Source organism: Notamacropus eugenii, chromosome 4, assembly GCF_028372415.1.
Source record: "Notamacropus eugenii isolate mMacEug1 chromosome 4, mMacEug1.pri_v2, whole genome shotgun sequence".
In the NCBI taxonomy this organism is placed as follows: domain Eukaryota; kingdom Metazoa; phylum Chordata; class Mammalia; order Diprotodontia; family Macropodidae; genus Notamacropus; species Notamacropus eugenii.
This window is the reverse complement of record NC_092875.1, coordinates 217,159,261-217,173,901: the sequence shown is the minus strand read 5'-3', so window position 1 is coordinate 217,173,901 and position 14,641 is coordinate 217,159,261. Positions and strand designations below refer to the sequence as shown.

The window sequence follows — 14,641 nt, the reverse complement described above, 5'->3', positions numbered from 1 at the left end:
TTTCTCTATGCTCTCAGATCCTGACTGCATCTTACTGTTGATCAACAACAATACAAACACTTTGCATTGTTCAGGAAGTATTTCAAAGACTGCATGCCAAAGTGCAAACTCTTTGTGGAAATTAAAAAATCTGTAAGCATGCCTGAGGCAGTAAAGCTCAGATGCCTCAAGTGCTCTGCATTTTGCTGGACAATTCCTTAGCTCATTTTTGTACTGTTGTTATATTATTGTTCCTGTGAATACTTATAAAGCGGAGGCATGGAAAAGACCAAGAAGATAAAATCCACAACACTTGTTGCAATATCTGTGTTTGGAAAAAAGAAAGATCTTAGATCAGAATTGCCACTATTTGTAGTCTGTGTTTAGGTATTAAGGGATGTATTGAATGAAATAAAAATAACTTTATTAAAGCTAGCATATGAGCTAGGTATTATGACAGCATAATACCTTACATGTTTTGTTTTTTTACAGAATAATTTTCATAAGAGGGAATAGGGCAAAATATGTCTTCCAAATAAATCCAAATTGGAAGATATTTATTTGAGGACTTCTTCTCTGGAACATATAAAATTAGGTATATCTATGAACAGTGTTTCTCAAAACTTTCATTGTACTATTGCTTATGGAGTATTTTTTAAATATAATTTGGCATCCAATAACTGGATTATTTTGAAATGTTACAATTTGGTAATAGATCTTCATTTTCCTCCTTTGTTTCTATGTAATTGAAAGCACATTTCAATATGTTTACAAAATGTTGTGTTGTCCTTTCACATTTTTATGTAGTCCCAGGATAGCCATTCTCACCAACTATAGAACAAGGACTTTCTAATTAACTCTACTTCAGAAAAACAAAATAAAGACATTGGAAGCTACCTTTGCAGTTCAGTGAAATTTTGATAAATTTAAAGTTATTTTTTTCCTAACATCAAGCCTTCCCATTTACTATTTTATTAAATCTAGCAGTTGTTTGTAAGAAAAGATGATAGTTTCTTGAGTATTTTTTATCTATGGACAAATATTGCTTCCTAAGTGGATACCAGTCTAGGCCATGCAAGTATATGCTGTTGTATGATGAGCTGAAGTGGGCTAATTTGCAATCAAAGAGGTCATAAGAAAATAAGGCTAAAAATAATTGAGTGAAAGCTGATATTTCAGATTCAAGCAGAGTTGTAAGCAGGGATTTTGTGCTAATAAGATTTCCAAAATAACTTAGGATTTAGAGTAGTGAGATGAAATTGTAAGTTAATGATGAGTATCTTGCAGCTGGGACTTAGTCATTCCAAATGGTCCAGTATCTTCCAAATGACCTGACTGCCTTAAAGAAATTTAGCTGTGGATTATTTAGAAATAAAAGAAAAGCCATGTGTGAACCTCTAAGGAATGAACTTGTACATATTCTTCAAAAATCAACATTTTGGAAGCTTTAAGAGTCTCAAAGACATAGCAACAGTCAACTTCTTCAAATTGAAATTGATAACCAGAACACTGATTTCACCTTTGAACAGGGGCAAGAACTGCCTTTAATAAATTTGTCCCATTCAACTATACCTGCAAGCACAGATATTATCAATAGTCTAATTGTTTAAAATGAATAATAAGGTTGAAAGTAGCCTGTGTTGATAATATGTATGATATAGTAGAAAGAGGATAGAATTTGAAGTCAGAGGATCTGTCTTCTATGTTCAAATCTTTTAATATTGCAATATTCATCATTCCAAGGCAAACTCTTCAATCAATACCTGCTTTTATTTCCTTGTGCTCTTCCACCTCCTGCCAAGCAAGAGTTATCTTCATTAGATGTTGAATTTGGAGACTAATTGTTTTGGCTCTGTAGCCCTAGGGCCTAATACAATGTCTCTCACATAATAGATCTTTAATGAGAAATATATGTTTATTTTACAGTTGTTGAAATGATAGGTTTTAGACCTGGAAGGCATTTTAGAGTCCATCTAATGAAGTTCTCCTAATGGAACTTTCTCATTTTCCACGATAGAAAAATTATCTAGAGGGATGAATATCTTTAGAAATTCACAGAACCACGAAATTTCAGAATTGAAAGGCACCACAGTGGTTTCAGCTGAACAGTTGCCAAGCATGGGGAACCTGCCTTGAGGCCACATGTGGCCTTGAGGCCTCTAGGTCCTCAAGTGAAGCCCTTTGACTGAATCTGAACTTCATAGAATAAATCCCCTTAATAAAATGATTTGTTCCATAAAACTTGAACTCAATCAAAAGGTTATATCCAAAGACCTAGAAGGCCGCCTGCAGCCTCAGGGTCACAGGTTCCCCATCCCTGGAACCTATACCTAATAAAAAAAAAAAGTTCCCTCTATCATAATGATATTTGGTCATTGAACCTTTTCTTGAAGAGCTACAGTGAGCAGAACTCACTACTTCCCAAGGCAATCTATTCCTTTTGGATAGCTAAGATTGTCAAGAAATATTTCTTTATATCAAACCTAAATTTATATCTTTGTATTTTCTACCTATTGCTTCCAGTGCTTCCCTCTGAGACTGAAAAGAATAAGTCAAGTAGCTCTTCTAGAAGATATCGTTTGAAAAACTTAAAGATAGCTTCCATATCTTCTCTATAAGACTTCTCTGTTTCAGGCTAATAATTTCTAGTGCCTTCTACTGATCCTTTATTTGACGTGAACTCTAGGCTCTATGCTCTCCTGACTGCCTTCTTTTGGATAGTCTCCAGATTATAAATGTCCTCCCTAAAATGTGACGACCAGAATTGAGCAGATGCACCAGATGTGGTTTGGTCAGGATGTATAGAAAGAGACAATCCTCATTCCTGGAATCTATACTTATTTTAATTGAATAATATGACCAAATTAGTTCTTGTGGCTGGCATATTATACCACTGGCTGAAATTGAGCTTATGATTCATTAAACATCCCAGATATGTGGTGGGGCTTTTTTTTTTTCTTTAGCTAAGCTGCTTTCCATCTATGCTTTCCCTGGCTTGAATTTCTTAGTTAATTTTTTGAGCCCCAAATACAAGGCTTTGACATTTATTCCCAATCAATTTCACCGTACTACATTAAGTTCTGTGATCTATAAATCTTTTTGATCATGCACTAAATCAGTGTAAAAATAAGATCTGAACTATTATTTCATGTATGTCTATTTATATATTTGTTCATTTATTTATAAATCACAATATGCTCTTATGTTAAAATTATCTATATTTTAAAACATTTTCAAAAGTATAATTTATAGAGTTAAAAATTCATATGTTCAAGTAATTTGAATTCATTATACTTAATAGTATAAATATGTTTTGTTTTTATTAAATGATATTAATTTTAACATCACTATAAAATATTACTATTTTAGTAAAGGCAATGGAAATATTTGTTTTATTAATTTAGGAGATTTTGACTTAAAACTTTCCCAGATGTGTTATTTAATACTTATGTGATATGTGAGCATGGGCTATGCAAAAGGAAAGTTGCCTTGGGAAATTGATGTGGATTGCATAGATGACAGATAGATGAACAGATAGATAATCTAAATTTGTTTACCTCAATGGGTAGATTGTATCTATCTGGTCAGCTAGCTGGCACAAATAGACAGCTAGACTTGGAGTCAAGAAGGCTTATGTTCATGTAGTTCAAATCTGCTGTCAGACACTTACTAGCTGTGTGAGCTTGGGCACACTTTAATCCTGTTTGCCTCAGCTTCCTCATCTGTAAAATGAGCTGGAGAATGAAATGTAAAATCACTTTATCTTTGCCAAGAAAGCCCCCAAAAAAGTGACAAAGAGCTGGACTCAACTAAAAATGACTGAACACAATACTCATCTATCTATCATCTTTCATCTATCTTTCTAGGATATATAGGCTTTTTTTAATATACACTATGAAAACAGAAAATAGATTTCCTCACTTCTTCTATCCAGGTTGATCAAGATCTTTGCTATAACTTCCAGTCTTCACAAGTTTCCTTTCACTGGCCCACGATTCCACAGTTACTATGGGTTAGAGTTGGGTCTTGAATTCAGGTCTTCCTAACTTTGAGACCGTCTGCTATTTGTTTGTGTGAGAGTGTATTTATTCGACATGTAAAAATACAAACATGATAAATACACAAATTCATACATGTGTACTATCTGTATTTTCTTGATGTATCATAACATGTATATGCTATTGTGTATACATTTAATCAAATAGATGTTGAAATCAAGCAGGCATGACATCTAGTAGAGTTTAGCACAAAGTCAATAAGCGATAGACCAAAAAACCCATGTGGGAAAAGTAAGCACGTTTCTTTAAACCACTAAAGTCTTCAGACCACTTTTCTCAAATCAAAACAGTAAGGCAAGTACTGAAACTATTGTGACATGCATTTTCCAGCTGAGAAAGCAAAGGCCCTGGATCAGGGTCTAGTCAAAGAAGATCAATTCTAACTTTATTAAAATACCAAGAATAAAAGGTCAGGGGATATTTCAAGTATCAGTACTATAAGTGGAAGAAGTGAACTCCCTTTTGAATCAATGAGAAATATTGGAACTCAAGAAATTCTAGCTTTAGGTTAAAATCTATTTGCTTTTCTTCTGGTTCAGTTACCAAGAGTGCATGAATCTGAGAATCATAAGTCCTAGTTGCTACCAGTTAACTTCATTTTTTATACCTGATAAATCACTGGAACACATATTCAAAGACTTTCTTTAAATTCAGTTATGAAAAAAATGAAGTCAGCTTTTCTTGGCTCATACCCCAGACATAAAGCATTCATTCAGGAATTATGTAATGTTAGCCATGAAAATTCAAGGTGCTATTTATTTTTTAGTATGTGTGGAGTATCAAATTGAAGCTGCTAAAGAAATTTTTAGTCAGAAATAAATTCAAAATCTAATGACCCCAAAGGAAACCTACACAACTTAGGAATTAGGCATTCACAGTATAGTGAGAAGAACAGGATTGTCATAGAAAGACAATTAAAACAGGAAACAAAAAACATCACCTTTATTACAGCTGGAAATTAAGCTTATTAATCTTTCTAAAAATTACTCCTTTTTGGTTATACTTTTTAAGAAAGTGGACACATGGAATTATGTCATTGGTTAAATTAGGCTCCTTTTCTCCTAGTCTTTTTGTTCTCTTTCTATGCCTGTCTCTCCTTCACCTTCTCTTTCACCCTCTCTTTCTCTCTGTCTCTCTCCTCATTAACTTCCACTTTTCATTAATTATCCTTTTCACAGATAATTTGACTTCTAGATCCAGCCCCATTCTTTCCCCTGAGCTTCAGTCCCACCTCACCAGCTACCTATTGCATATTCCCAACAGGGTTTCCTGTTTTATCTCTACAGTAGCTATCCTATATATTCTCTTCTCCCCATTCACACAGATACTACCCTACTTCAGTCACTTGTCAACTCTTACTTGTACTGTTACAATAGCTTCCTATTTAGACTCCCTGTATTAAGCTTAAGTATAGATCTGACTATGTTGTTCTCCTATTCAATAACCTTTATGGATTATCTGTTGCTCATAGAATGAAGAATAAACTTCTTCTTTTAACTTTTTACATCCTTTGCAATATAAGTGCAACCCATCTTTCTAGTCTCATCCATCATATATTACTGTCTTACTCATTCTCTGTGACACAGCCAAAACAGTCTTGTTAGCATCCTATCTCCTACCTCCATGATTATGTGTTAGGTTTTCTCCATACCTGAAATGCACTCCCTCTCCATTTCTATCTCATAAAATCCTTCCTCTCTTTCAAGATACTTTCTCATACACTATATATATACATATATATATATACATATATATATGTATATATATATATATTCATGACTCCCCCATTAGAATATAAACTCATCAAGAGCAGGGGTTTGCTTCATTCTTGGTATTTGTATTTCTAGCACCTAACACAGTGGCTAGCACATAGTTAGTGCTTAATAAATGCTTGATAAGTAATTGCCTTTTATTTTATTCATTTTAAACATGTGCACAAATGTTTTTCAAAATGACTCACAGGGAATAAGCCACAAAGAAGTAGGCATTTGCCCTACATTCAATGAACAAAGCAATCACTAAATATAGCATAGCAAAGGTTTTCGTGTAGTTTTAAGTGCTTTATACCTTAAAACTGCCCTAAATCTTTTGGCACAACCTATGTCTATCTGTGTGGTCCCTGATAGGCATTACCATCCAGTCATTTATATTTTACAATATACTCTGTACTAGTGTCAGGTGACAAAAGAGGAAATGGAGGAAAATGAGACCATAATACGTATCAATGACTCAACATAAATAATGAGGCTCATAGGAAATTAACTCTTTATTCATCATGTTAATTTAAATGATAAGTTAAGTACCAACTTCTTGGGGAAAAAAATGCATCTATCTGCTTTGGGGAAGTATTCATGTCACAGTTAGTGGTGGCTAATAATTCCTAAACTTGTCTATAATCTTCAAGCAGATAGGGGAAAATTATTTGTATAGCATATAACTCTGATCTAAGAGACTTTGAGAGAGAACTTTATATAGTTTATGGAGTCTTGCCCTTGTTACTATTTGAATATTTTTTAATTTGATCTTTTTTTCTTATTCAACAACATAAAAATAAATATTTCTCATATTGATAAAATGACTCTGAATGATAATTTAATATTCTTATCTATAATGAATTATAGTTTATTGAAATATGTCTATCTTCTATCCTTGATTGAAGTCACTTTTAACAATTTTATTTGGTGATAAATAATAACTGATGTGCATTGACATAATTACAATCTCAGCTGTGCTAACAATCAGTGGAGGTGATTGTGGTCAAATCATCTAATCCCTTTGCTTCTTATTTCTATACCTGTCAGGCAATGCTTTATGAGAGGAATATCTTAGTAGAAATGTAGTGTGTATGTCCATAAAATGTTCTATAAACTTAATACAAAAGTGATGTGCATAATTTTTTTTAGTTTCTTTTATTCAATGATAAAAAAATGAAACCCTCATAATATATATGTATAGTCAAGGAAAATAAATCTCTGCAAGGGGCAGTGCAGTGGATAGAGCACCAGTGCAGGAGTCAGGAGGACCTGAGTTCAAATCTCACCTCAGACACTTGACACTCATTAGCTGTGTAACCTTGAGCAAGTCACTTAACCCCAGTTGCCTCATCCTGGGTCATCTCCAGTCATCCTGATGAATATCTGATCACTGGATTCAGATGACTCAGGAGGAGAAGTGAGACTGGTGACCTGCACAGCCCTCCTTCACTCAAAACAAAGTCAAGTGCAAGTCATGTCATTACTTCTCTGATGGCATGGTCTTCTTTGGCAACGGAGGACGAACACATACATATGTACAAATCTCTGCATTAACCATGTCCAGAAATATATCTCTCATTCTTCATTTTAAGTCCACCACTTTCTTGGAAAGTACAGAGCACGTTTCATCTTTATTTCTCTGGACTCATGATTTATCGTTATGTTGCTCAATACAGAAGTCTTTAAAATTTTCTTTATTATTTCTCTACATAAATTGTTCTCCTAACGCTCCTTTTATTCCATATCAATTTTTTGTTGTGATCTTTCCAGTCTCCTCTGACAATGGTCCATTATAACACAATAATATCACATTATATTTATATACCATAATATGTGTATCCATTTCTCTCTATGTGAGTACTCCCCTTAGTTTCCAGTTTGGGGATATTATGAAAAGAGTCACTGTAAATATTTTTGTACAAATAGATCATTTTCCTCTTTACTTATTTTCATATTCTCCTACTACTTTTGATAATCCTGTTAATATATAGGGACGCTTGCCATGTACGCTCTTTTAGAAACTAAACATACCTAGATCCTGCAAAATGATGTAATAGCAATAGGTTTGTATTCAGAAAAGACAAATTTAAATCCCTTTTCTTCAATGTATTACTTGAGTAATTTTAAGCTTTTTAAGTGTGAATAAAATGATTTGCCTAGATGGTTTCTAAGGCCCTTTCAAATCTAAAACCTGTGATCACATAATGTTCCATGTAAAATATCATTTTAGATTTCTATAACATTTTGCCTCAAGAGAAATTTCAAAAAATGGCAATAGGGGAGGAAAAACAGTAAATTCTCATGAAATAAATATGTACATATACACCTATACACATACTTTTAAAAATAAAAAGCGTGGGGAGAGATTGAGACTAAAACTATATCTCCAGAGAATGAAATGAAAAGTTGATATAACCAACAATGGATGCTGCAATTTAGCATATTTTTACTTGCTCAGGGAAGGACTTCCTCACAGCTTCCTAAGCATAGAGTAGACTCCTTTGTAAGTTGTAGAGATTTCCCTTATTAAAATGTTGAATCAAAAATTGCATAAAGTAATAAGGATGTTTTAAAGGGGATGGATATATTGGATTAGTAGTTGAAAGAGATTTCTAAAATCCCTTCCAGCTCTTAGATTCTGTTTTTCTATATGGTGCTATGGAGTGCTTAGAGCTTGGTCAGATATCAAGGTCATCCACTGCATCCTGGGTCATTTCCAGTTATCTTGACTTTTATCTTGCCACTGCACCTTGAAGGCCCTGGAAGACAGAATGAAGCTGATGACTTTGTGCAAGTCTGCTTCACTTAAATCCGGTGTACTGGCAAATCAGGACATCAATTCCATGTCATTGGTCCTCTTTGAAAATTAAGGGTGAACAACAAGTTTCAATAAACCTTTTATTTTGAATTATTTTCCAGCAATGAAATGAGGGTACATTTTTGATAATATATTCTCATTTTCTCATCTTTTGCCCCTTGTGACCAAGAAAGACCAGGTATTTTTCTTAAAATAAGGAAAGAGGATGAGGCAGCTATGGCATCTCAATCCACCTATTTTGCCAACATGGAAACAATTTTAATGTTTGTTGCCAAGTGCACTTAACATAAAGGCTAGGAAGTCACAGATGAAACATACCCTCTCTCACTTAAATAAATTTCTGTAAGCTACATGGCCCACCTAAAAAACATCGCTCCAAATTTTTTTTTTAAATCTCTCCAATTCTTATCATACTTACCTAAACGATGTTTTAATATTTAGTTGCAAACAAGGATATAATTTTTACCCCTGAACACCCAAATTGTACCTGAGAATATTAAAAATATTTCACATTTATCTAGTACTTCTTAGTTGAAAGAGTATTTTTTCTTACATTGTAGTAGGTCTTATCTCTTTTTTACAGATAAGGAAACTGATGCTCAGCGAGTTAAAGTGATTTATCCAGAGACATGAAGCTAGAAAGTAAATGTTGCACCCAAGAGACCCAGCACAACACTTTGTATGACTCTTTGCAGCATGACCAATGCATAAAAGTGTCTAAAGTATTTGTTTTTATTTATTGACTTTTAACACTCGTTTTTAAAATTTTTGAGTTCCAAATTCTCTTCCATTTACCCCTCCCTCACACATTTAGAAAGCAAGCAATGTTATATCAGTTATACATGTGAAATCATGCAAAGCATATTTCTGTATTAGCCATGTTGAAAAAAAGCTAGAAAAATAAAGTGAAAAGTACATTTCAGTTTGCATTCAGAATTCATCAGTTATCTCTCTGTTGGTGGCTAGCAATTTTCATCATAGGTCTCTGGAATTGATGATCATTGTTTTGAACGGAGTAGCTACATCTTTCACAGTTGTTCATCATTACAATAGTGTTGTTACTGTGTACAGTGTCTTCCTGGTTCTTCCCACTTCATAAAATATACATTTAATGAGAGAAATAGGCCTACAGCTATCGTTGCCTTTCCCTTAATGATTTAATAAAAATGCATGAGGATCAGCCCAATTCAGCATCCTATGAGAGATGGGAAATCCATTGCAGTGGAGAATATTTTAATACTATCTATTATCTGATACTGATCAGATAGGTAGAGAAAAATGTTTAAAATAATAAAATTATTCTCACCTTGAGATTTTATAAATGATCTCTAGTGTTAATTCCTCAAAAAGAATATTGCTTTAATTTTTACCATGTTTTTGTGTTTTTACATCACTTTCACTCCCCAATATATCTTTCCCCTCTCTCCTCACCACTCCTCTCTTTCCAGAGTGCTACCTTTAATAGCAAAAAAAAACTTATAAGAGAAAAAAATTCAGTGTTACTAATGACTATCTCAATCACATATAGCTTTATATGTGGTAAAAAAAAATTGATTTTTAAAAAATTAGTCTGAAAGTTTCCTAGTAAAAAGGGTCAGGGGGAGCAATGATAATGACAGTCACCTGTCCAATCTTATGTTTTCCTCACTTTTGAGCAAAGCCTTTCTGTCAGTCAACTCAAACAGACTGTCTCATTCCAAATTCCAAACCTAAACTGACAGAAACACTTGTATGACTCTTCCTCTTTTAAAGTTCTTTTTAGGTAACAGCATTGTAACATCTATTGTCAAAATAAAAAATTAAATTGAAACATTGCTTTGAGGTTATTCTCAAACTATTACTGTCCTACATTATTCATACCATTTAACCTACTTTATTAATCATTCTAACTTAAAGGCACATTTCCTGAGTACTGTTTTTATCTGCCTGTGCAATTATTTCCAATGCCCTACCCTACTCATTCCTCAACCTTTCTCTTCAAAACCCCACTGCCCATTCTTATAAATCTTCAGTACAGCTGTCAAAATTGGCTTTTCTATCTTCCACCCTGACTATGCAAGACACTTCTTTAGGACTTTGTGTTTTTCTAATAGATTACAATATAAACCAAAAATTCTTGCCTTTCACTTCAAAATTGTTCATCAGTGTGTCTTAGACTACCTTTACCCCCTTTGTCTGTCTATTTCCAATAAGAATCAATGCGATCAGGCATCTCTGCCCAGGCCAGTAAAGATGAGGAAGGTACTTCTACTACTGAAGTTGAGGAAGCCTGCTCAGAAACCATTAAATATCCTTTGGTCCCAAAGGTGCTGACCAAACAGAGAAGAGTTAAACTAAGGATAGCCCTAAACTGCTTTAGTTAAAAATGCAATGAGAACACTAGGCAGCTATGTAAATAGCTATTGTCACGACTTTCCTGCCTCATAAGACAGAAGGCTCCTTTGAATTTTATTGTCATTAATAACACTATTTGATTCAGTTCCTGAAGTTACTCCTTATACTTTCTAAATACTCCCTTGGATTGTACAGAATGCCTGTTTTCTTTTACCCTGTTCATTCTACTGCCTTTCTCTTGGTTTCTAGCCTCTCATGCCCCAGCTTGATAACGTCGTCTGGGTAATTTGTACTGGCACCGTTGGTCAGATGACACAATAACAAACACTACCCTTAAGCTTTTCTACTAAAGTTTCCTCACCATTTCTTCATCTTAACATTCTGATTGTCACCTTATCCAAATTTTCTAAGGTTTGTCCCTCTTTCATCCCAACTTCTTAAATTCTACTATCTCTTAAAATCCTTCCTTGACTAATTGGATAATTTTAATTCCCCTTAATATACAAATCTTTACTTTCTACTCCACTGAGTGAACTTGCCAATATCATTATCTAAATATAATTTACTAATTGTATATTCCTATACATCTCTAACTGTGACTTTATTGTCTTCCTTAGATTGTGGACTGCTGGTGCAGGGTAACATTAAAAAAGGTACTTAATAAAGATAGAATATTGATTAATTTCTCAATATCTTTGTAAACATCCTGCAGAGGTCTGGGCTGGATGATTCTACATTTAGTTGATTCAGAAATGTTTGAATAATTAGATGTAAGGAATAGTGATCATGAATTGATGTCAGCCTAGATAAATATGTTTAGTGGAGTGATTCAGAGTTCTCTCTGTGCCCTATTATGTTCAACATTTTTAATTATAGTGGTTGGTGAGTGTTGTGTATTGTCCAAGTAGGTTATGAGTATATCATGAATCTCTGTAGAGATGATTTTCAAGTAGGTAATAGTAGATATCTCTAGAGTCTCCATTATCTACCCTTCTTGAAGGGAGACTGATTTCTGATTGGAAGTGAGGCAGGAGGTTGGAGCCAGAGGCTGACCACTCTGTTTTCCTCAAAAATAGGGAGTACTAGAATAGGATTACATATCTATTGTCCAAAAACAACATGGTTTCTAGGAGAAATAATCAGAAGCTGAGCTTCTAATCACTGTCCCTTAGTGAGGAATGCCCCCAAAATGTATATTCAAGGTTTGACTCCAATGGAATGAAATCATTTATTTCATCTAATAGCAAACAGAAATCAGAGAAGGCACATGAGAATACACTAGAGAATGCATGGAGAAAATGAGCGCTCTCTCGTTGGAAACAACATATCTCAGCTTAACACATATACACAGAGAGAATGAGAGAGAGAGAGAGAGAGAGAGAGAGAGAGAGAGAGAGAGAGAGAGAGACGCAGATAGACAGAGACAGAGAAAGATCTCACCCAAATCTGACTCCAGGGAAAATTCCCCAAAGTCTCTAGTGAAGTAAGCTGGGGATAGGGGCATGATTGAGGTTCCAGCTATTCTACATATTGACTTCTTCCAAAAGTCTTTCTTTACTTCAGAAAACAGAATAAAATCTAGAACTACGTCTTCATTCTAAAAGCTGGAATCCAGAAGACCAGGATCTCTCTTGTCTATGGCTTTCACTATCCACATCCCACCCCCACCCCAGAACATTCAATACTCAATCTCTACTACAGAGGAGAATCATATGACATATGTAAGGCATAGATTGCATAATCAATAATTGGAAAAAAGGCATTTATGGCATGATTATCAAAACACCTTAATGTCACAAAACTAGGAAGCATAGTTATCATGTTGGATGGCAGGATATCCCAAACTATCTCAACCGACTAGCATAACAAGCTGAATCTGTTTAAATGAAATTTAATTAGGACTAAGTCTAAATCCTCCAATTGAGTTTTTTAGAAATCAACTACAAATATAGCAAGCAAGGAGATATGATAAGACAATAGGTTATGTGAAAAATATGTGAAAATGGTGATTTTAGTGAACTATAAGCTGAATATTAATCTATGGTGTAATTTGGAGGCAAAGAAAAACTAGTATAATCTCGTATTAAATTAGGATAAACGTGATTAGGCCACAAACCATATTTTGGTTCACTATATTTTTGGAAGAACACTGGAAAACTGAAATTCATCTAGAAGAGTCCAACCAGTATAATAAAGCAAAAAAAAAAAAAAACCTATGCTATACAAGAACCAGATATAAGAACTAGGAATCTTTAGCCAGAGTAATAGAAGATTGAGAGGAGAGAAGATATCTTTTCAATTATTTGAAGACTTATCATGTGGATGAGAAATTGAGCACAGTGTTTTTCTCCCAGAAGGAAAAACTAGAGCAATAGAGGGGATTTACTGAAAGGTAGATCTCAGCTTCAAACAAGGAAAAACTTTCTAATTAGAGGTGTCCAAAATTTTAATGGTCTATCATGAAGTAGTGATTGAATGCCTTACCTCTGAAGTTCTTAAAGCAGAGGCTGGGAGATGATTCTTTCCATATGTTTTAGTGGGAATTCTTACCTTTTGAAAGATTGGTCTAGATCAACTCTTAAGTCTCTTAAAACTGTAACATTCTTGATTATCTGATATAATGTTCCTCAAAAAGTTGTTCAATAAATGCTTATAAGGATGATGGTACTTCTACTGTTAACTCTTTAGCTTTTAGCAAGATATATATGACTGACAGGAATTCAATGGTTTTAAGTTATTTGCCTAATTGCTTATAAGAATTTTCCAATTTAGTACAATAATTATTCTATTAATGCTAGACTATAAATTGCAAGAGAGCAGAAACAATGTCTCATTCAAACTTAATATCTACCTTTAATCAAACACAATGCATTGTACTTAATAGGGTTTTAAAGAATGTGTATTGTATTTCATTGAAATTCATAGAACTTCCTAGGTAGCTTTTGACCATTTCTAAATTAGGTCAGATACATAAAATATCTGAATTTTTAAATAAATATTTCTTGTTACAGGAATATATCCTTAGAATATTTTAAGTAAAATCAATCTATGACTATTTTACTTTGCATAAAAAACAAAGAGAATCATATTTTGTATCAATGGGCTGATTAGAATTCTCTTTTTTCCTCTTTACCACCAAATACACTACTTCAGAAGGAAAAAGTCTATTAATCAATGAGGGAAAGGATAAAACTTAATAAGTAATTAAAAGTAGTTAAAATAAGAATCGTCATATAATATTCGTATATTTATAGATTTGTTTTAACTTTGTCTCCTTTAAAATAAAAGATTCAAAATTAAACCCTAAATAAAGCAGCAGAGGTGTAAGTAGGAATGAAAGGGAAACCAGGACATTTCCTTCATCCCAGAAACCACAGTGACAAAGTGGCAAGGGACAAAGGGCAGTGTGCCCACTGACCATGGACATTTGCCCCATATATAGGTCCAACTTCTAGGGAGCTAATGGGATAGAGGGGATGGGAATATGGTTCTCCCCCTCCCCCCAGCAACACAGTTACCTTTGAGGGAAGGTGGTCTCTCACCCAAGCTATGATAGACACACATACTGCTAACCCCTGAACAGCAAGGAAGCTGAGGGAAGAGCTTTAGGAGAAAGCTGCAGTACCCTAGTGACCACAGGTCCCATGAGGGGAAAGATGAAAACCAGACATTTCCTATTTGTATGTCACATAGGACCA

General features: G+C 34.1%; 1 protein-coding gene across 1 annotated transcript in view; it reads left to right on the top strand.

Annotated features, from left to right (window-relative positions):
- DOK6 (docking protein 6) overlaps positions 1-14,641 on the top strand; it is a 663,764-nt gene that overhangs the window by 266,843 nt on the left and 382,280 nt on the right. The gene's annotated exons all lie outside the window — the stretch shown is intronic.